The 23,961-nt window shown below is 40.5% G+C and overlaps 1 long non-coding RNA gene across 6 annotated transcripts; it reads left to right on the top strand.

Moving 5' to 3' along the window:
* Positions 1-1,318: 1,318 nt before the first annotated feature.
* Positions 1,319-23,688, top strand: LOC133047138 (uncharacterized). Of its 6 annotated transcripts, XR_009690671.1 has the most exons (5): positions 1,319-1,564; positions 3,529-3,705; positions 4,355-4,487; positions 19,322-19,411; positions 23,033-23,688. It is a non-coding gene; the product is annotated as an uncharacterized LOC133047138 (long non-coding RNA). The 6 variants fall into 6 exon arrangements; XR_009690670.1 differs by lacking the exons at positions 19,322-19,411; positions 23,033-23,688 and adding an exon at positions 17,493-18,730; XR_009690673.1 differs by lacking the exons at positions 19,322-19,411; positions 23,033-23,688 and adding an exon at positions 9,484-10,042.
* The last annotated feature ends 273 nt before the right edge of the window (positions 23,689-23,961 follow it).

Genomic DNA, 23,961 nt, shown 5'->3' with positions numbered 1-23,961 from the left:
CTGTATGATAGATTCTAGGTTCATCCACCTCATTAGAATCGACTCAAATGCGTTCCTTTTTATAGCTGAGTAATATTCCATTGTGTGTATGTACCACAACTTCTCTATCCATTCATCTGCTGATGGACATCTAGGTTGCTTCCATGTCCTAGCTATCATAAATAGTGCTGCAATGAACATCGGGGTACGTGTGTCTTTTACAATTCTGGTTTCCTCAGGATATATGCCCAGTAGTGGGATTGCTGGGTCATATGGTAGTTTTATCACTAGCTTTTAAAGGAATCTGCATACTCTTCTCCATAGTGGTTGCTTCAGTTTGCATTCCCACCAAGAGTGTAAGATGGAACCCTTTTCTCCGCACTTGATGTTTGTAGATTTTTTGATGGTGGCCATTTTACTGGTGTGAGATGATACCTCATTGTAGTTTTTTTTTTTTGCATTTCTCTAATAATGAGTGATTTTAAGCATCTTTTCATGTGTTTATTATGTCTTCTTCACAGAAATGTCTGTTTAGGTCTTCTGTCCACTTTTTGATTGGGTTGTTTGTTTTTCTGGTATTGAGCTACATGAGCTGCTTATATATTTTGGAGATTAATTCTTTGCCAGTTGTTTCATTTGCTATTATTTTCTCCCATTCTGAGGACTGTCTTTTCACCTTGCTTATGGTTTCCTTTGTTGTATAAAAGCTTTTAAGTTTAATTAGATCCCATTTGTTTATTTTTGTTTTTATTTCCATTACTCTAGTAGGTGGACTGTAGAGGATCTTGTTGTGATTTATGTCAGAGAGTGTTCTGCTTATGTTTTCCTCTAAGAGTTTAATAGTTTCTGGTCTTATGTTTAGGTCTTTAATCCATTTTGAGTTTATTTTTGTGTATGGTGCTAGGAAGTTTCGAATTTCATTTTTTTACACAGAGTTGATCAGTTTCCCCAGCACCATTTGTTGAAGAGACTGTTTTTTCTCCATTGTATATTTTTGTCTCCTTTGTCAAAGATAGGTGAGTGGATGTATCTTCAGACTTTCTATCTTGTTCCATTGGTCTGTATTTCTGTTTTTGTGCCAGATGATTTGCTATTAATAAAGGAAACTTAAGAGATAACCTAAGGAGATTTTAAAGAAGCTGAAATATCAGTTTGGCTTAGGAGGAAATGCCAGGGTTTCTGTACTATTTTCAAAGTATTTTTATACATTGATAACAATCTACTTTGTAAATGCTTTTGTGACAGCAACGGCCCATATCACACTAATTTGCATTTGCTATATGTAGTGCCAAATAGAATTCTTCTCTTGCTACACTTCATGCTCCAGAAGTATCAAACCACTTGTAAGTCTGCAACTGTAACATGCTCACCCAACACTTGGTGTTTCTCCAGTGCTGTTTGGTATGTCCGTCCCAGCTTACACACTGCAGATTCCTGCTCTTCTGAGCTGAGGTTGAAATATTATTGCCTCTACAATTATTTCCTTGTGTGTGTATGTGTGTGTTCAGTCACTTAGTCCTGTCCAACTCTTCACAGCCACGTGGACTCTAGCCCGCCAGGCTTCTCTGTCCATGGAATTTTCCAGGTAAGAATACTGGAGTGGGTTGCCATTTCCTTCTCTAAGGGGATCTTTCTGGCCCAGGAATTGAACCCGTGTTTCCTGCGGCTCCAGCTTCGGCAGGTGGCTTCTTTCCCACTGAGCCACCTGGGGAGACCACAATTATTTCCCAAGACAAACTTCAGGGCTTCCTCTTCCATGGTGTCAGGGCACCTCTCGAGGTAAATGTGTCTATTTTAATCTCTCCATTTTACCATAATACTGCAAAACAATTATAGGTCTAGAATGTGAGGGCGGAATTTGTTTGTTTGTTTTTTGGTTTTTATTGGTCTTGCTCTTTTTGGTATCTAGAGCATTTAGTTGCACTTGTCCAACAGTAAGAAGTCATCAGTAAATAGATTGTGAATGAATGGAAATTAGAAATCAACAGTGATCCCTAAGTGTCCTTGTAACCGAGAACCTCTATAATATTTTCCATATTAAAAAAAAGAAACTTCCAAAATCATATAAAAATATTTTTCCTAGGTGTGGTGTCATTATAGGATTGAAAACCAGTGAGGCCAAACCTAAGGAAAGCTGTTTGACGGTTTGTCTGTCTTCTTTCCAAACCTGATTTTCTGAGCAGCTCTCCGGTGTCTTTGCGGATTCCCCTTCTTCAGGCACTATTCTCATTTCCTAGTATTCTTCTCTACATAAAATCACAAAAAGTTTAGGTTCTATTTGTTTGCGCTCATTACATGATGGATTATAAATTAGGAAGTTCCAACATGTTACCTTAATGATGTGTAAATAATGTAGTCTAGTTTGGGATACAAATTTCCTTTTAATATTCCAACTAATTTCGAGATTTCTGGTTTCAAGTGGATGAGATGAGCTCACGCCTTTTAACTTTTCTTTCTTACATCCCAATGAAAACTTCTAATAATGAAAAAATGTGTAAAATCATCACAGCAAAGGAGAGGAAAGATGGACAAGGATTCTAACCTATTAGGTAAAATGGAAAACATATGAAACAACAGCTGGTCATGTAGACTAGGTGGCCCATCGCCTAGAAACAATGTATATAGGGTTGCTGTCAAAAGAGGGCCAATTGGCCATGCTGAATGTTGCAGACACTCAAAATTTGCAGACACCATGCACAGAGTGTGTATGTGTTAGTCACTTAGTTGTGTCTGACTCTCTGTGACCCATGGACTGTAGCCCACGGTGTTCCTCTGTCCATGGGATTCTCCAGGCAAAAATACTGGAGTGGGTTGCCATTCCCTTCCCCTGGGGATTTTCCCAACCCAGGGATCAAACCTGGATCTCCTGCATTGCAGGCAGATTCTTTACCAACTGAGCCATCAGGGAAGCCCCACTATGCAAGGTAGCGGATGCTAAAAGCAGTGAAAATGTGAGGAATAATGGAGGGTCTTCTTCTTCTTCTTTTTTTTTTTTCCTGGAGACGTTAAATAAAGTGGACACAATCTGGAGGAGAAGATGAAGTGTCTGGGCAGAATCAGGGCACCTTTGGCATTCTGGAACATGGGGCTTCCTCCCTGTCCATCTTAAAGCAACACCTGCCAGTTGACAGACTCAGCCATAGGTTCAGACCATCCCATCAGCTTTTCTGGTTCTCCAGTCTTAATTATGATGACTGAAGATCATGGAAATGAATGAGGAAGAACAAGATAGCAAGCAGGAAAATTGATCTGAGATGAAACAAATGACACAGGAAACATAAGAGAACATGATTTTATTTTTCTCTAATGACTAATCTCTTTAAAATTCTAGGTTTGTAATACAAGGGAAAGATACCCTGAAAAAGGGACAATCAGATAAGAAGAAAGATTTTCTTAACAAAAATGCTATGGAATACCTGAGGATGGGGTGGGGGGAAGCTGAAGAGAAATCTCAGGAAGTTGAATAAAACCAGATGGAAAAAATAAGGTAAGGGTGAGAGAATCATTGCAGCGGGTCCAACAATAGGTGGGTTGTCTGTCTTTGTGCAGCTTGTGCGGTCCACAACTTGTATGGGACATTCGAGATGGACCTGAAATGAGAGATTAGAAACAACAGGGATGGGGAAATGAGAACTTCCCAGAGTGAAAGTGTACATCTTCAGATTCAAAGGAGTCATTGGAAGCCCAGCAAAATGAATGCAAAAGCCAACACGTAACCACAGCAAGGTAAACTTTCAGAACATTGAGGCTAAAGAGACTATTTTCATTTCTACTATTCAGCTAGTGTATCTTGCATTGCAAATATAGAATCCTATTGGGCCTTGCCTGTTGGTCCAGGGAAGACTCTGTGCTTCCAATTCAGGGGCTGCGGGTTCAATCGCTGGTCAAGGAGAAAAGATCCCACATACCTCATGACCAAAAAACCAAAACATAAATCAGAAGCAATATTGTAACAAAGTCAATAAAGACTTAAAAAAATGATCTACATGAAAAAAACTTTTAAAAAGTTAAAAAAAAGAAAAGCAGAAAGTTAATGAAGTATAAGTTTTCTATCACTTTTTTCAATTGAAAGTGTTTTCTGTATCCTGTTTAAGAAAGATTTTTCTATCCCAAGGTAATGAATCTTTTCCTCTGCTATCTTCTAGTAACTTTATTGCTTTATATTCCATAGTTAGATCTATAATCCACCTGGAATTAATTTTTGTGAATGGTGTGAGGTATGGAAAACTTTTATTGTTCCATTTAGTTGCCTAACTGACCTAGCATCATTTATTGAAAAGACAGATTTTTTTCCCCACTGTTGCATGTGTGTGTGTGTGTGTGTGTCTGTGTGTGTGTGTGTATTTAAATTTTAAAAATTTACTTATTTTTTTAGACCGAGCAGTGTGGATTGTGGCATCTTAATTCCCCCGCTAGGATCTAAGCTGTGTCTTGTACATCGGCAGTGCTGAGTCTTAACCATTGGACTGCCAGAAAAGTCCCTGTGTGTGTGTTTAAAAATTACTCTTGTAAGTAAACGTGCTTTTTTTTTCTTTTTGATATGTTCTGTGTCTTGATTATTATATGTAGTCACAAGTAGATGCAAATATATTTAAAGTTTCATTTGTAAATTACAATTGAGTCATAGCTCATAAGAAAATCAGAGGAAAAAGGAGAGGCAGATATGACTTAGGCTAGAAATGGGAGAAGGCAGAAACAAATCTGTAAGGGATTCCAACAGTGAGGAGGTGGATCTGAGCCCCCTTGATGCTCTCAGATGATTAAAAGGAGAATATATGGTCTATATTAAAGTCTAGGTCATGGCCACAGGAAGGATCCACCCGACCAAGTTTGACTACACCCACATCTCCAGATTGGCGAGCTGATTAGCCATGATTTAAGTTACAATTTACACCTGAGGCAGAACGAAGAACCCACAGGTCACTAGAAGATACTAGATGGGGGCTTCCTACAAGTTTTAAATTATTGAAGAAAGCTAGGACAGCAACACCCAATGAGCATGATTTAGATTTGAATAAAATGATTCATTGCCAAGTAATTGTATTGTTCGTTCCCTATTCCTTACTCTGAAATTCTTCCCCATAGTGACTAAATAGAAATCATGCCAAAAAAAAGAAATCGTGCCATCTGAGGTCCCCAGATTCCAGCAGCTTACATTTAGAGACTTAGGAGGAAAACAAGAAGATGCTGAAGAATGACAGCATCCAGAGTTTCACTTGATACTTTTCACTTTCTAGAAGGGAAGTCTGGATTTCTGCCTCTGGCTGGTGATCATGTGAAGATAATGAAGAGGTTTGCAAGGGGACCGGGAGGTGGTACAGGCCGCGGGGTTAAGAGTAAAAGAGCTTGGATGTTTATTCACTGCAGACAATAATGCGATAGCTCTCCATCAGTTTATTAGGCATAATCTTTCATTCAGGTCACGTATAGTCTTCTGATTTACTCACTCGGTTGGCATATCCATGGCCAGCCGTTAATAGAGCTTTCAGGTGAGGGGAAAAGAAGTGTATGGTCTTTGGTGTTCCCACTGAAATACATCTCCAGGATTATAATAAGTGGTGCTTGGTCTGAGACACTCTGGAATTCCCTCAGCGTAGAGCCAAAGAAATTGCCATGTAAGCACAAAGTGGTAAATGCATTATCACAGTCTGTTCAAGCTCTGAGCTGTTAGCTGAACCATTTTGTGGTTGAATTATTGATATTATGAAACACGTGAGAGCTTGTATCATGTCTGTAATCCGATCTCTGAAGTATCTAGCACAGTGCTCCGAGTATGTAGGTACTTAATAAACGCTTTTTGATTGATTGCAAGTAAATCTATAGCAAAATTCTGTAATACTAAAGCTGAGCTCTATTGAATTGGGGATAGTCAGGTGAATGAACACTCGAAAACAACACAGTGATTCACAATACTGTCTCCTTTGTGGTTACAATAAACTGTGCAAAGCAGACACACAAGAAAGAAGAGGGCCTCGCAATAGCTCCTGATTTCAGCCATCTGAGCCTTTATCTTTCCAGTTTGCATGATTCCCATCATCTATCCTCTGTGAAGTGGTATAAAAATCCCCCTGTGATTCCCTCAATAGTCCTAATAGCTTCTAAATTCTTGAGGGAAAACTCCGGGTTATTTTGTTTTCAGCTCCTAAAATCCATGTCCTTTATCTTTCCTTAATTTTTGATAGTTTAGCATTTTTCTGTTGAGCTAGTTAGCTTTATCAGCCATCCGTCATCCTGGTGTAGTACCTTTTGCTTGTTCGGAGTACAGCCGATCCTGCAGGAAGAATCAGGAAATGACTAGTAAATAGTTCTGGAGACTGGACAGTAGTCTTTACTATGCTGAAGTCCTCCAAATGAGGGTTTAACTTAGCCTTACAATTGTTAGCATTCCATCAGTAAAAATTCTGGGTTTGGTATGAAATTTTTGGTATGGAAAACTTTGCACCTGATCAGTGTTTTTCCTCCCTTCCTTATTCCCTGAATGTCCTTAATGTACTCTGGTAAACCTTCTACTCCTGGGTACATAGGTGTGGCCTTGGGAAATAGTGGCATCTAAAACCATCTTGAGGTCTTGGGAGGTGCCTTGAGGATATATTTTGATTTGATGTCCTTCTGGATCTTCTCATATTAGTTCAGTTTAACAAATATTATTGATTTCTCCCATATGTGCAACGTTAACCCAAGTGATGGAAATGAAAAGATGAGTAGTTTCTGTTGTCAATGGTAACAATATAATGCAATGATTCCCAACCCTAGGGGAGCTGCTTACTTAGAGAGGCCAAAGCATATCATTACCTGAGTTGCTACATTCAGAATCCAGAATCTTTTTTTAAAAATATGTCTTGGGTGGAGTCTGGGCATCAGTATTTTTTTCAAAAGCTCCCCAGGTGATTCTATTAATAATATATGGTGAAGACCAATTAACCTAGGTGAGTTAATACAAGTTAACATTTATTGTGGACTGCTTTATGCCAGGCTTTTTTTTTTTTTCATATTTTATATCATTTTATTCTTACAATAACCCAACAGGATGAATATACTGTAACTTCCATTTATGAATGATCAAACGAATCAGGACAAAGTTTAATGACATATCTAAGGCTACTGAGAGTCCCTTGCCTAGCAAGATCAAACCAGTCAATCCTAAAGGAATTCAACTCTGAATATTCATTGCAAGGACTGATGCTGAAGCTGAAGCTCCAATCTTTTGGCCACCTGATGTGAAGCGCTTACTCGCTGGAAGAGACCCTGATGCTGGGAAAGATTGAGGGCAGGAAGAAAAGAGGGTGACAGAGGATGAGATAGTTGGATGGCATCATCGACTCCATGAACATGAGTTTGCGCAAACTCCGGGAGATGGTGAAGGACAGGGAAGCCTGGCGTGCTGCAGTCCATGGGGTTACAAAGAGTTGGACACGACTGAGCTACTGAACAAGTCTACAGAGTTAGAATGTGGAAGAAGCAAGCATCAACACTGGAGTCTGCTCTGGAGCCTGTGTTTCTCAGCACTATACCTTGAGTTATTTACCTTGAGTGATTTAATTAGGCAAGCTCTTTCCTGATGGCTGATTGTCACATATATGGAAGGAGGGCAGAGCTGTTGATTTTGACCATGATTGAGGAGGTTGGGGAATATTTCACAATGGTAGAACCATTTGAATTTACCCTTAAATGATGAATATGATTTATAAATAGACAGGACAGTTCAAACAAAAGAGATAGTCTCTGAAAAGTCCACTCAAAAGATGGGCACGGGATAGTCCAGAAATGTGTTCTGTCTTCTGGGTGAGTTCTCCAGTCCCTTTAACCCTTTACCTATGAACGGTCTTTTCTCAGTATCCCAGCCTGCCTAAAAAGTCCACTTTTCCTTAGGGCTTTCTCCTCTTTCATCTTAATATTTCAAGATACATAGATATATGTTTTAATATGCTTCACGTTTTTAAAACTAAAATGAGTGAACACACACGTGGAAGCCCTTGTTGATTGTCTTGATCTTGTCTTTCTTAGCTCTTGGTTCTTCTAAGACACAGCACTGATAAGTGGGGTAGATACTGCCTCAGGTAAAAGAGTCTTCATGACCAGGACAGAAGTTTTAGTTATTTCAGCTGTCTTAATAAAAACCAAAAAAAGATGTTAATGATCATCTCCATGCCCATCCTTACTGGAGAGCCTTTTGTCCTTGGAATGTCATATTTATGTATTTATGACATGAGCAATAAATAGAATAGGGTGACATTCACCAGACTCTGGGGGTTGTTGACAAGGGGCCTCCATGAATGTCTCATCTAGGCCGTATCTGCCCATGATGTGATAAACTGAGATAGCTCTCCAGAGAAATCAAGTCAAGTCCAAGAGGTAGAGTGTGGGTCGAACTGTTGTAGGTATGCTCAAGGCATGGGGCCAGAACTCGAAAGCAAATACTTGGTGCTGCAAGACGCTCCTTATAGGGTAATAGGCTTGGTCCTTCCAGGACGACCTGGCCTCCTTCATACATGGTGTAAAAGACCGTGAACGTGTGTTCTGGGCTCCTCTGACACAGTCAAGCCCTCACTTGACCCGGGCTGCACTGACCACCTCTGTTGACCCCTTAACATGGTGCTGTCGACTGAACTGTGTCCCTTCTGCCCCTCCCCCCATTGATATGTTGAAGCCTTAATCTCTAATGAGGTGGTATTTGGAGATGGGGCCTTGGCAGAATATTCATTGGAAGGACCGATGCTGAAGTTGAAGCTCCAACCCTTTGGCCACCTGATGCAAAGAACCAACTCATTGCAAAAGACCCTGATGCTGGGAAAGACTGAGGGCAAGAGCAGAAGTGGGCGACAGACGATGAGTTGGTTGGATAGCATCACCGACTCGATTGACATGAGTATGAACAAACTCCAGGAGATAATGAAGGACAGGGAAGCCTGGCGTGCTGCAGTCCATGGGGTCGCAAAGCGTCAGACATGACTGGGCGACTGAACAACAAGGATGAGGTTTATGAGGGCAGGACCCTCAGGACAGGATCGGTGCCCTAGTAAGAAGAGCTTTCAGAGGGCCCGCTTCCTCTCTCTCCTGGGTGGGAACGCATCGAGAAGGCGGCTGTGTACAAGCCAGGACCAGTCCTTACCAGGAGCTGAATTGGCTGGCAACTTGATCTTGAATTTCCTGGTATCCAGGAAATACCCTGAGAAATAAATTCTGTTGTTAAGCCTATGGTGTTTGGTTGCAGCAGCCCAAGCTGGCACTTGGGAACGCCTTGTTGAGAGAACAATGGAAGCGCTCATTTGTTGTCTTTGATCTGAGATATCGTGTGGTTTTCGGTGAAAGCTATTGAGAAAACAACCCTGAACCCAGTCTGAGCTGTCATTCCTATCAATTAGCCCTCTTATCTTTCCCTCCACTTACCCTGTGATGGCAAGCAAGATATCCTCCTTTGTTTTGTGTTGTCAGAAGATAAGTGAGTTGTGTTTGAGTTTGGGGTAGACTATAGCTCAGATGGTAAAGAATCTGCTTGCAATGCAGGAGACCTGGGTTCAATCCCTGGGTCTGAAAGATCCCCTGGAGAAGGAAATGGCAACCCACTCCACCATGCTTGCCTGGAGAATCGAATGGAGAGGAACCTGGTTGGCTATAGTCCATGGGATTTCAGAGTCGGACACGCTGAACAACTAACACAGACAGACATCTTGACAACCAAGTACTGTGTTCTATTTCAAACTTTATTAAAAGAATAAACAGCATAACCTCTCTTGACAGAAGTGAGATGCTTTATTTTAGTGTCAGTGAAGTGTAGTTGGTGGGAAAAAGCAACCTCAGGATCTGTGGGACTCTGGTGACACCTGCTGGACACATTGAATAAGACAACCATACCCCACAGGAGAGTGACCTCTAGCGAAAAAGCCTGGGAAATGTTCTTTTTAATTGAATGTATAAAAGTTCAGAATACCATTTGGACAATACGAAATTAGAAGGAAGAAAAGTGAGAGTGTAAGTACTGAGAATATTCAAATTCATCAGTGATGTTCAGTTCTCTTCCCTGTGAAGAGATGTACCAGAATTAAATTTTAATGATTGTAGCCTATTTTATGGATTTATCGATATGCATTCACGTGTTGTTTTATACTGAAAGCTACATAATTTAGTCGTTTGGAGCAAAGGCTCTGGAGTCAGAGCCAGGGTTAAAACACAGGATTTGTCACTTCCTAAATTTTTTGCCCTGATCAGGTTATTTAACTTTCCTGTGACTTAGTTTCCTAGGCTTAAAATGTGAACAATTGTACCTACATCATAGAAATGAGAACACTGCCTGACAGGAAGTAAAAATCTCAACAACTGTCAGCATTTTTATTACAAGAATAAGTACAATCCCTGTTCAGTTCAGTTCAGTCGCTCAGTCATGTCCAACTCTTTGCAACCTCATGAATCGCAGCACGCCGGGCCTCCCTGTCCATTACCAAATCCTGGAGTTCACGCAAACTCATGTCCATTGAGTCAGTGATGCCATCCAACCATCTCACCCTCTATCATCCCCTTCTCCTCCTGCCCTCAATCTTTCCCAGTATCAGGGTCTTTTCTAATGAGTCAGCATCATGTGGCCAAAGTATTGGAGTTTCAGCTTCAACATCAGTCCCTCCAATGAACACCCAGGACTGATTTCCTTTAGGATGGACTGGTTGGATCTTCTTGCAGTCCAAGGGACTCTCCAGAGTCTTCTCCGACACGACAGTCCTTGTAGTTTCTATCATTCTGTGATAAAAATTAGTCTCTTAGCAATCTTTTTGGCAGAAATAAGTGGAGGACAGATGACTCATCACAAGGATGGGGGAGCCATTCTACAAAAGGGGGGGATTCACATTTGTGCTCGTCACCTCATACCATCTAGATGAAGATTCCAGGGAGACGAAGATATCCTAGCACTATGAATGGGGTGGTTCTGGCTATCATGGGAAGTCCAGTTGTTGTGAATGGATGTGCAGTCACAAGGATGGCATTGGATTAACGACCTACAGTGATTGGGCAGGCAGTCATAAAACACCATGAAGTGATTATTCATTGGAGAGGGCTAGGACTGGACACTTGAGCAGTAGGTCCTCAGATATTGTCATTATCTTCCTGAGGTGTCCAGCTGGAATCACACAGTGGGGTATGTGGCTCGAGTGGTAAAGGACCCACCTGACAATGCGTTTTTCTTTAAACTATCACAAGTGGGACTTCCCTGGTGGTCCAGTGGCTAAGACTTAGCCTTCTAATGCAGGGGTTGAGAGTTCAATCCCTGGTTGGGGAGCCAAGATCCCAGATGCCTTTTGGCCCCAAAGCTAGAACATAACCCAAGCAACGTTGTAACAAATTCAATAAAGACTTTAAAAAGGGTCCACATCAGAAAGATCTTTAAAAAAAAAAGTCACAAGCAAAAAATAATCCTATGTGGGTGAGATTATTTTGCAATTTTGAGAAGACACCTTTTGGCTCATGATGATTTTCTCTATTTTCTCCCATTGCTTCAATATCTAAAATCCATTGAGGTAGTACATCTTAGTTTGCAATTAGAGAAAAAGCAAATACCCGTGGGAGGGGTAGTATGTTGATTTTAGTTTATTCTGAGTATAAATGACGAGTCTGAGGTGCTCTGCCAGAGAACAGGGTTGAGGGTGTGAGGAGGCAACCACAACGGTGGAATTCCGTAGTGAGCCAAAGGGTCATGGAAAGGACAGAACTGTAATACCGAATAGAAACTCTGCCTAGGGGAAAGCGTGCCCAGCAGCATCATTATTTATTCACTTACTTAAAATTATCCGCATAATGAAAGGAATTCAAGCCTTCTTACAAAGATACACATCATTTATCAAGAGCCACTGAAAATAAGGAAACGCAGGTGAGTAGACAACGTGGGGAGGAAAGAGGCGGGGCCAGGAGTGATGTCGGCGGAGGCATGCGCAATGCTGGCTACTTCTGCACATCTGAAGGAGGTGAACCCCAGACCCGGCGCGAGTGTTCGGACGGTCCCCGTGGCAAAGACATGTGTGCCCATCACGCTGCTTGTAGTGAACTAGAGCCTCGGAGAGTGAGCCCCGGACATGCATTCTGAATAGCGATTCATGTTATTCTGATCCATCAAGACCCTAAGGCTTACCCTTATCCTTACTCTAACCTGGCCCCTTTCATCAATGTCTTGCCTTCCAGTTACTCCTATGTGGGTGCTGAAGCAACATCCAGATATCTGTTCCAGATAAAGTACTGGAAAATCATCTGAGAGTAGAATAAAATGTTTTAGGAAATTGCTTTCTTTGATAGTAATCAGTTGACTAAAGTAATATAAAAGAAGGAAAAAAAGCTTTGAGAGTGCAGACTGGAATAAGATGATCTACCCTTTATTTCTAAAAGTTTAATAATTTAAACCTAATACGTTTTAAACGTAAAAAAGAGTCGGACGTGACGTAGCAGCTGAACAACAAAAAATTTTACATACAAATATGTTTATAAATGAGACCTCCGTGAATCTTAAAAGTCAACTAATGAAATGATTCTTTAATTCTGCCAAGTTCTTGGCTCTTAAGGGAAAAGTGTTGGACTTGTTAATTATTTGGGAAAACCTCAGCGAAGTCATTCCCAGACGCTTTAGGAATGCTGATTTGTCAAGTTGCATTTCTTAATTGCTTAATGAAGTCCACAGTTTGCCGAGCACCAGTCTGCTGATGCTCCTTGAGTGTAACATTTTTAAAGAAAGCGAGATCAGGGCATTGGTATTCTCCCTACCCCCCCCACCCCGCCCCACCCCGTGTGTGTGCCTGTGCATAGCTTTTCTGAATGTATCTGAACATGAAGTATGCATTGATTTTCATATACTGATTCCCATTACTAGGACATCATTTGAATCTATGGTAAATTTAAATTTAGAGTAAATGCTTTGGCCTCTGTCTCTGATGTTACTGTAACTGAAGTAACTCAGAAGCATGGAAGGTCATGTCAGGCGTTCACGTAAAACTTATTAGAGCTGTTTGTAAAGGCACCTTGTGTATTATTGCTTTGTGCATGCACTTTACAGGAAATCCTGTCATTCTATCATTTCCTTCCATATTTCAACTCTTTCTCATTATAAATAAAAACCTTTATTGCTAACGGCCACTGAGCCACACAGGGTGGAGTGTGGACCTCTCTAAAATCTCACTCACTCTTCACTGAGGCTTGAGGACGGAAGGTGCGGGCTGAATTTCACGTCCACTGCATTGCCAGGTCCAAATTGCAACGTGTCATCACTAGACAACCTTCCCAAGAAGACTTTACACACTGGATCACAAATGCATTCACTCACCCATTGTCCATCTGCCTTCTCCCTGGTTAGCAAACCTAACTCCATCACTGAGACAATGGTCATTTTTTTTTTTTACATAGACTTTTAATAAAGGTCACTTATAAAAATTACCCAGAGATATCCGGCTTCCATTCTCTTCCTCCTCCCTATTGCCCCCTTCCCCTCCTGGAAGATGCAGGATTGTTTGTAAAAGCCTCAATAGGAGATAGCTTGAAACCACTAATTTGTATAGAATGTGCATGTTCTTTTTAAAATATTTATATATTTATTTTTGGCTGTGTTGGGTGTTTGTTGCTCAGGCTTTCTCTAATTGCAGCAAGTGGGAACTAGGCTCACAGGCTGTAGGCATCCGAGCTTCAGTAATTGTGGTGCTGGGTTTAGTTGCCCCTCGGCATGTGGAATCTTCCCAGACCAGGGACTGAACCCGTGGCCCCTGATTTGGCAGATGGATTCTTAACCACTGGATCACCAGGGGAAGTCCCATAGAATATATATGTTCTTGATTCACCCCTTGAGAGAGAGCCATGCAACCGGCATCAGAGTATGTAATTTCTGTCGTGAGTAAGAAATAAAGTTCTGGGGCTTTCAAGTCCCTGAACTTTAGGGGTACTGATTCCATCACATGTTCTATTCCATCCTGCCTCCCAGCACTTGAGTTTTAAAGTGAAGTGGTGGTCAGAGAGGGAAGTCAGAATTCCAGTTCCTGCATGCAGGGCATGTCCATGAGATGGTCATGTTTAAAATATGACCACATTGATCTGTGACTCAGGTGGAGATAAAAATCATTCTGATCACAGGTGGGAAGCTTTGTTTTAAATTTTGTTTCGGGATGTAATGTCTGACTGCAGAAGTTACCATCAGAAATAAAATGAGGCTTTGGAACTTGACATGGGGCACAGGTTAGCCTGTGCTGATGCATTGGTACCCAGAGGGGCAGTGGGAAAGCTCACGAAGCCTGAGAGAGATGCTGCATGCCCCCTTCAGGCACTCATCCCATCCCCAGTGAGCCTGGATTTGTATTATAAGTCCTACCTGTTCTGCAGTTTGTGTAGTTCAAGATATTGAAAGCAGGTGTGGCTTAGAAAGCAGGTGTGGCTTAAAGGCCTTCCTAAATTCAGCAGCAAAACAGTTGCAAAAATTGCCAAAGTCATTTTAAGAAAAGGTGGTTTCCTAGTCCGACTCCACAGTATCATCACCCTTAGTGGCAGCAGCACCCATGACCCTGCAGGGGGTTGTCCGGGGGGGAGGGGAGTTGGAGGAGTGATGTAGCAACTCTGTAAAGCAGCAGTGGCAATTATTAAACATTTTTAATTGGAGGATAACTACTTTACAATATTGTGATGGTTTTTCCATACATCAGCATGAATCGGACATAGGCATACATGTGTCCCTCCATCCTGAACCCCCTCCCTCTCCCCCCACCCCTCCACGTTGTCACAGAGCCCCGGCTTTGGGTGTCCCGCGTCATACATCCAACTCCCACTGGATACCTATTTTACATATGGTAATGTATATGTTTCAATGTTATTCTCTCAAATCTTCCCACCATTTCTTTCTCCCACTGAGTTCAAAAGTTTATTCTTTATGCTTGTGTCTCCTTTGCTGCCCTACATGTAGGAGCGTTAGTACCGTCTTTCTAAATTCCATATATATGTGTTAATATACAGTATCTCTCTCTTTCTGACCCACTTTACTCTGTATAACAGGCTCTAGGTTTCTCCACCTCATTGGCACAGACTCAAATGCCTTCCTTTTTTTTTTTTTTAATGCCTTCCTTTTTATAGCTGAGTAATAGTCCCTTGTGTATATGTACCACAACTTCCTTATCCATTCACCTGGCGATGGACACCTAGGTTGCTCCCATGTCCTAGCTGTTTTGCATAGTGAGCAGCAGCAGTTCTTATTCTGGATAAAAGTTTAGATTAGGCAAAAAAAAAAAAAAAAAAGGTTTTGTTTGGGGGCTTTCTCCCCTTCCTCTTCTTAGTCCTGGGTTCCTTTCTCCTTTAACTAACATGGCCTCCCTTTGACTCTTTTTTTCCTAGAAATCCTTTCCATATATGTATTCATTCATCCAGCAGACACGTATTGAGCACCTTCTAGGCCATGTGTCAGGAATACAAAAGTGAATAAGAGATAGTCTTTGGTCTCTGGGATGGTCTAATGAAGTGAGAAGATGATGACAATAAGGGGGGAAAACCACAACAGAGATGTCTTTGCCAAAGGTATTACATTCTTGAGTGGTTAGAGTACCAATATGTGGATGAAAGCTGAAGGTAGTAATTAATTTCCCTACAGGGACTTCCAATTTGCCACAACATAAGAGCTTAGGATGTCACTCAGCTCTGGTATGTTTACCCAACTAGACTCAGAAAAGATAGGAAGGGAAATAGTATATTCTAAGTTCCTGTTGTCTCACCATTTTTCACATATGTTATCTTCAGGTAACAGACATTATCCTCAGGTAACAGATGTGGAAAGAAGGGTTCACAGAAGTGGCCTGCTAAAGGTCCATGGTGTGCAGAAGTGCTGAGGCTTAAGTTAAAGTCTGCTTGAAATTGGGGTCCAGGCTCTTTCTGTTTGATCACACTGCCTACCGGAAGAACTCTCTATAGTATCTCAGATGCTATAATAGGTGAGGGGCCCGGTACTTTGGGCAGGGAGCCCTCCCAGCTTCCGTTTTGTCATCCAGGCAGGCAAATGCTTGTGAGACCGGCCCTTTGTAGTGACAGCTGAACTATCCTGCCCTTGTCTGCTGAGAAAGCAAACCGGAGGACCGGCAGGCGGAGTGGATGCGCTCAGCGGGTCTGGCTCCGGAGAGACTGATGGTTCAATGGGGGCTCTTGAAACCGCTCCAGGTCCAAGGCCTTTCGCTGTGGTTCTCGGCTTCATCCTCCCGTCGCAGTTCTCAGTAGGGCCACCCTTCCCAGAAGGCCTCCAGCAGCTCTTTCCGGGCAGGGGACGTGCCTTGAATTATTAATAACTTTGTAACCCCTTCTGTGCCGGACATAAGATTCAAGGCTTCTTCAAAAACCTTTTTGGCAAGCTCTGGACACAATATTCTTCCAGGGATGTGGCCTGTCTGTATTAAAGAGTTGAAAATTGATATCTCGTGACTAAGACAGATTTTCTTGTGAACTCCACCCTGAATGCACTGTTGACTGGGACAGGAAGCGCTGTTGTGATCACAAAGAAATACATGATTCACGGGAAAGGCCGCCTTGATTCCTCAGCTGCCGCTGCGTCTGCGGTCATGTGATTTGAGATGCTTGAACATTCGGGGAGTTTCCAGTCTTGTTTTGATTTCTTTTCCATGAACCTCCCTCTCATCCAGACCCTCCTCCCTGAAAATGGCACGTTTTCCACGTCGTTAAAAACAAAACAAATGACGACAGGACACCGCATCACAAAACCAGGAATTCTTAACCAGCCGGTGATCATTCAAAAATCAAACAAGCACATCTCCTTCACTCCTTTGACATTTTGCTGCTCAAGGCCAGCAGTGTAAACTATAGAAGTTTCCTTTGGCAGGCAGACACCAAAGATACATTTTCCATCCCTTACAGAAAGAAACAAGAAACACTATTTTCCTTTGCTTTCTTGGAGTCGCTGGGGTTATTATTTCTGCTTCCAGCAGTGACTGGTACAGAGCTTGACGCCTGCCTGTTTCCTGGGTCTGGCCCAGGCTTCCAGCTCATGTCTCACACTGGCTTAGCCAGTGTTCCCTGTTTATGGGCTGTGAACACAGGGATTTGAAGAGTGTGATCCAAATTCTCCTTTCTCCAAATACTGTTCTGCCCTTCCATCTGCTCCCAAACCTGAACCACAGAATTGCTTTTCTTGTTAGTGAGGCAGATGGGGGCAGAAGCCCACCCTGGAGAGGCTTCGTTAACACGCATGATTCTGTCAGGTCAGCTGACCAGCAAGTGGGTAAATATAGAAAGTCACATCCCAAAGTATAAGGACAACGGACAGACAGGAAAAACTTCAGGTGACCGTGCACACCTGAAACTGAACCAAAGCAAAGGAAGGCTTCCCAAGTAGCTCAGTGGTAAAGAATCCACCTGCAATACAGGAGACCCTGGTTTGATTCCTGGGTCAGGAAGAGCCCCTGGAGAAGGGGTAGGCTACTTCATGTCACCTTAGAACAGCAGACTCCAAACTTCTTTGATTTCTTACTTCTATTGCTAAAACATATAACTTATTTACTTTCACATCCCTATAGGCTTCCCAGGTGGTGCAGTTGGAAAGAATCTGCCTGTCAATGCAGGAGACTCAAGAGACATGGGTTCAAACCCTGAGTCAGGAAGATCCCCTGGAGGAAGAAATGGCAATATATATTTAATTATTCCATGGTAACTCAGATGGTAAAGAATCTGCCTGCAATGCAGAGACCTGGGTTTGATCCCTGGGTTGGGAAGAGCTCTGGGAGAAGGGAAAGGTAACCCACTCTAGTATTCTTACCTGGAGAATTCCATGGACAGAGGACCCTGGCGGGCAAAGAATTAGACACAACTGAGCAACTAAACATATACAGTACCTATTGCATATACTGAAAATCATTGACAAAATAGAAATTAAAACTAGAAATAAGCAATCTGATATTTTCTTCCTACCCCAATCTTATCTGTCCACTTTGGACACAACAGCTCTTTAGCACTTGTTGAACTAGATTCTCAAGTTAGATTAAGGCTCACTTCTTACTGAGTAGCAATATCTGTCTAGCAGAGGGAGAACGCTATATGCTCCAAATGGTTGACATCTCTGATTAGAGTTAGGATTTTCTTGCAAGAGTTGGCTACTCTACATTCATTTTTGTGTCTTTCCTATTATCACAAGACATCCCACCCCAGGTCTCCATTTTTAGATCATGCTAAAGCACACCCCTTGACAACTCTTCCTTGACTCTTTCAAGCTGGTTCTTCCTAAGCTGAATCAAGTGGATAACTGCACAGAGGAATCTACAAGCATCTGAAAGTTCACAACTGCAAGCAGTTAGAGAATGGTTAGCAAGTTGGATCCAGAAACTATAAACAGTATCTGTAAAATTTCATAGAGTATTTCTACAATATGAAAGATGCCTCAACTTTTTGTAGTAAATGTACTTTGACTCATCTACAACATTTCCTATCAAAACTAACTGTAAGCTTAGGAATCATAAATTTGAAGGACAGAAGCTACTAGGTTTTTTGCATAATGGTTTATATCATTCAGAAAATGACTGGAGAACTTTCTGTGTTCACGGTTGGAACTACCCAAGTTTTATCTATCTTTATCATAGAAAGTGATTTTAGAAGCACTGAGTTTTCAGGGACCTTGAAAGGTTGAGGAGAGAATTTGGATCTAAAAGATGGACTTCTAGATCATCGTGACTAGTGATAATGCATTTTCTTTCCTTCTTTTACTTACTGAACTCAAGTGGGAAGATCAGGTACTCTGGCGTTTAGATGTTAATGCATTGTAATAGGCCAGTAATTTTGTTCAAAATACAAAATAAACATATCATCTTTCCTAAGAACTGGTATTGAAATGGAAGTGTCTATTTATGTTTTAATTTGTTTGTTTTGGAATGAGGGTTTTAATATACTGTGCAAAATAATATTGAGTCCCTTCAAATCTGGTCGTGGTTTGTAGGAATTATCTAAATCAGAAATTCGCAAGAAGTTAGGCGAACAGATTCTGTGTGACAAGTGGAATTGTTTAAGAGTTTAAAGAAGTGGGAGGAAGTAAAGGTGGTAACTTTCAAAGAGATCTACAAGGCTACAACAATTAATGAAGACTTTATATATTATATATAAACAATACATGAATTATATATAATTATTTATTATGTATAAAATAATTTATATTTTGTGTATGTTTAACAGCCCAGCTTATACAAGTAGGCTGTTTCCATGGGGGCTGTGATATATAAACACAAATTATTACTTGTTCCACTGAACTTGTGGCTTCTAATCCTAACATGGTTCTTTATCAAGCACTTTGGAAAGACAAACATTTTTTTCATGTATCAAAAATGCTTAACTGATGATTGACATTGCATCTTTCCAACAGATGGTGCTATCTTACTGCCAACTATTCCAGGGCAAACCCTTCAGACAAATAAAATAAATCCCTTTCTCCGCTTATCAACCACTGGTTCAGGTATGTTTGTCCCATGAAACAATCCAGTATCATAATAGCTTCAGAAAAAAAGTCTCTTAAAATCTCTCTAACAATACATGTATTTAATTTCTCAGTAATTTTCCTACATGAGCCTCTTCTCTTTATTGAAAGCCAGACATATAATGGGTGCACAACTTAGTTCTATTGACTTGGCTGTCAGTAGATCAAAGCAAGGAATTTATTAACACAACTGGTTAATAAATTAACAAAATGCTTCCTTAGTGGCTCAGTGGTAAAGAATCTGCATGCCAATGGAGGAGGTGCAGGTTCGATCCCTGGGCCGGGAAGATCCCCTGGAGAAGGAAATGGCAACCCACTCCAGAGAGAATTCCATGGACAGAGGAGCTTGGTGGGCTACAGTCCATGGTGTCACAAAGAGTCTGATGTGACTTAGTGACCAATCAAAAATAACAACAATTAATAAGATACCAAAGGGATTTTAAATAACTCTTCTATGTGCATCTCTGAATATTTAAAAAGATAACGTTATTGTGTGAAACTTTTTAGAAGCAGAGGCCATATGGTGACTTCTTTAAGTCTCTTTAAGCGTCATGATTTCTTGACATGATTTTTGAAGTCAGTTAAGGATGTTGGATGCAACATATAAATACAGATCTGGCTAACCTGTCGGTCATTTGCATCTCCTTGGCCAAGTTTCTCTTGAATATTCCCACACTTAATGGAATGGCTTGAAAAGTAAATATAGGTATAACAATTGAATTATATTAAGTATTTAATAAAATATGCCTTTATAAAGAAATTTTAGTTTAATCTCTCATTACCTTTATTAATGCTTTAACTTAGAAAAATTTCAAACATACATAAAAGTAGAAGGAATAGCATAATGGAACACCATTACCCATCATCTAACTTATTTTAACTCTATGTCCCTACTTCTAATCCTGTGTTGGTTATTTTTCCTACAGTATTATTGAGGTATAAGTTTACATACCATAAAAGTCACCCATTGTAAGCAAATGTGCACTTACATTGAACGGTAATAGTGTTTTTTTAGTTGAGGTATTAGCTGATGTACAATATTATATAAGGGTTTGAGGTATGTAATAATACTGAGTCATAGTTTTTAAAGTTATATTTCATTTACAGTTATCATAAAATATTGGCTATGATCCCTGTGCTGGTTATAATATATCCTTGTAGCTTATTTATTTGATGCATAGTAGTTTGTACCTCTTAATCTCCTATCCCTGTATTGCCTTTCTCCCTCTCTTGCCCCACAGGTAACCATTGGTTTGTTCTCTATATCTCTAAGTCAGTTTCTTTTTTGTTATATTCATTAGATTTTTTTTAAGATTCCACATATAACTGATATCACATAGTGTTTGTCTTTCTCTGTCTGATTACACATAACACCCTCCAAGTTGAAAATGGCAAAATTTCATTCTTTTTTAGGGCTGAATAGTATTCTAGTAAATCTATATCTGTATATCAAATCTTTATCCATTCACCTGCTGATGGACACTTAGGTGGCTTCCATTTCTTGGCTATTGTAACTGGTGCTGCTATACACAGTGGGGTGCATGTATCTTTTAGAATTAATGTTTCCATTTTCTCTGGATATGTAACCTAGAGTGGAATTGCTGGATCATATGGTAATTCTACTTTTAGTTTTTTGAGAAATCATCATACTGTTTTCCACAGTGACTATACCAATTTACATTCTTACCAATAGTACATAAGGGTTCCTTTTCTCCACATCCTCTCTAACATTTGTTATCTGTGGTCTTTTTGACGATAGTCATTCTGACATATGTGAAGTGATAACTCATTTGATTTTCATTTCTCTGATGATTAGTGATGTGAAGTATCTTTCCATGTGCCTGTTGGAAATGTAATATATCCATACAATGAAAGGCAATCCAGTAATAAAAAGGAATAAACTACTCTTACATGGTATAGTGGGACTTCCTTGATGACTCAATGGTAAAAAATCCGACTGCCAATGCAGGAAACTCGGGTTTGATCCCTGGCTACGGAAGATCCCCTGGAAAAGGAAATGGCAACCCACTCCAGTATTCTTATCTGGGAAATCCCATGGACAGAGGAGCCTTGTGGGCTACAGTCCATGGGGTAACAGAGTCGGACATGACTAAGTGACTAGACAACATCACATGTTATAGCATTGAGGAATGTTATATCAAAAAACATTATGCTAAGTTAGAAAGGTAAGATGCAAAAGGCTATGTATTGTTTGATTTCACTTATATAAAATGTTTAGAAAAGGAAAATCTATAGGTTTGACAATGAGTGGTTACCTGAGACTGAGTGTGGGGGTGGGGTTTGACTGTAAACAGGCACCAGGAAACTTGTTAGGGTGATGGAAATGATGTGGTGATGATTTCACAAACCAATACATCCACTTAAAACTATTGTATTACAGCACGATGTAAGTGCACATTTGCTTTCCATGCGTGGCTTTTGTGGAGGTTAAAAGTCTAAGGTCAAGGTGTTGGCAGGGTTGGCTTGTAGATATCTATCTTCTCTCTGTGTCTTCACAGATTTTTCCTCTCTACATGTGTTCTAAGCTCTTCTGATAAGTAGTCATTCTGAATAAGGGTCCACCCTTTTGTTGTTGTTCAGAAGCTAACTTGTGTCCAATGCTTTGTCACCCTACGGACTGCAGCACGCCAGGTTTCTCTGTCCTTCACTGTCTCCCTGAGTTTGCTCAAACTGATGTTCATTGAGTCAGTGATGCCATTCAACCATCTCATCCTCTGTCTCCCCTTCTCCTCTTGCCCTCGATCTTTCCTAGCACCAGGGTCTTTTCCAATGAGTCGGCTCTTCGTATCAGGTGGCCAAAGTATTGGAGCTTCAGCTTCTAGCAACAGTCCTTCCAGTGAATATTCAGAGTTGATTTCATTTGGATTGGCTGGTTTAATCTCCTTGTTGTCAAAGGGACTATCAAGAGTCTTCTCCATCTCTACTCATTTTAACTTAATTATCTCTTGAAAGGCCCTGTCTCCAAATATGGTCATATTCTGAGGTATTTGTGGTTAGGATTTCAGCTTATAAAAATAATTTTTTTCCAGTCCAAAACAAGACAAACTCAATTTACTGCAGTTTGTAATAATCACAAGATTATAGTAGTCTCACCAGTGATGGTTGGGTTGCAGCAAAAAGCGAGTTAAGAAAAACAAAAGCTCTATTTTTCTTAGTTGGTACATTTATTAAAAATATAGACTAATGATTTCGTGCTTAAAGGACATGCTTGTGCACTGGTTTCCATAAAACCTACCTAATGGAAAGGAACTCTTCAACAAATATCCTCCAGACAGAAGTGAAAAAGTACACAGAAATGACTCACAAGACAGCACCATTGCAGATATCATTCTGTTACAATTAATACTTGCTAGAAAATGGAGTTTGACATCATGTACAATTGCACCAGCTTTCATGGAAGCTGAATATCACAGCCATGATGGAGTACCATGGCCATAAAATGACTCTTGATACTTCCCAAATTGTTTTATCTTTTAGTTATAAAGTTCAGGTACCAGAGCCAAACTTGTTCTTAACAAATAGAATTTTTTCATCTATTTAAAGAGTCTCTTACATCCTTCTGGGCCCATTCATTCACAGACAGGAGCAGAAACTGTAACCAGGCTCTTTGCATCATGCATTTACCCATGATGTGCACTCTTCACACACTGTCCAGTAACAGGAGTGACTTGCAGCAGGGCCACAAAGATGAGGAATTTGCATCTAGAGGAGATCACATCCTTGCACATCTTTCATTTCATCTCCTCGGGGTCCAGCTTGGGTTAAAGGCCCTCCGTCTGAAACATCCCAGCTCTGCTGCACGGCTTCCGGCAGACCCCCTCTGTTCTGCTCAGCGGTCTCCTCAGCATGTGAATTTTGGAAGGACATAATTCAGTCCATAACAATGATTAGAAAGGAAGAAACACAACTCCTGTTATCCATGGGTGACGTGATTGTTTACACAGCAGGTAAACGCTCTATGGTTAAACTATTAGAATTAATGCATGAATTTATTTAAGCTGCTGGATATAAAGTTGATGTATAAAAATCATTGTATTTCTATAAAATAGCAAAAAAGAGTATAGACATTAAAAATATGATTTATTAGCATCAAGACCACCAAATTCATAATAACAAATCTGATAAATGATGCACAAAACCTTTTTACCTAAAAAAAAAAAGTAACTACAAAATGCTGTTTAGAAAATTGGAAGAAATGAAAGAAGACGTAACTATATCACATAAATGACTCAATATAGCAGAAATATCAATTCTCCTTAGTAGATTTGTAGGTCAAATAAAATCCCAATTAAAAAAATCACTGCACATTTAATTTTGTGGACTTTGAGTTGATCTTTAAATTTATATAAAAATTCAAAGGGTAAAAAATAGCCAAGACCATAGTGAAGAACAAATGTGACAAACGTATGTTACTAGATATCATGACTGTAAAGCGGTAGTAGTTAGCACTGCATCAAGGGTCCCCAAGACCATCCTGGGGTTTGAAGATTTTTAGAGGAGGTATACAT

Source organism: Dama dama, chromosome 26 (genome assembly GCF_033118175.1).
Source record: "Dama dama isolate Ldn47 chromosome 26, ASM3311817v1, whole genome shotgun sequence".
Classification (NCBI taxonomy): Eukaryota; Metazoa; Chordata; class Mammalia; order Artiodactyla; family Cervidae; genus Dama; species Dama dama.
This window is presented reverse-complemented; position numbering and strand designations above follow the sequence as displayed.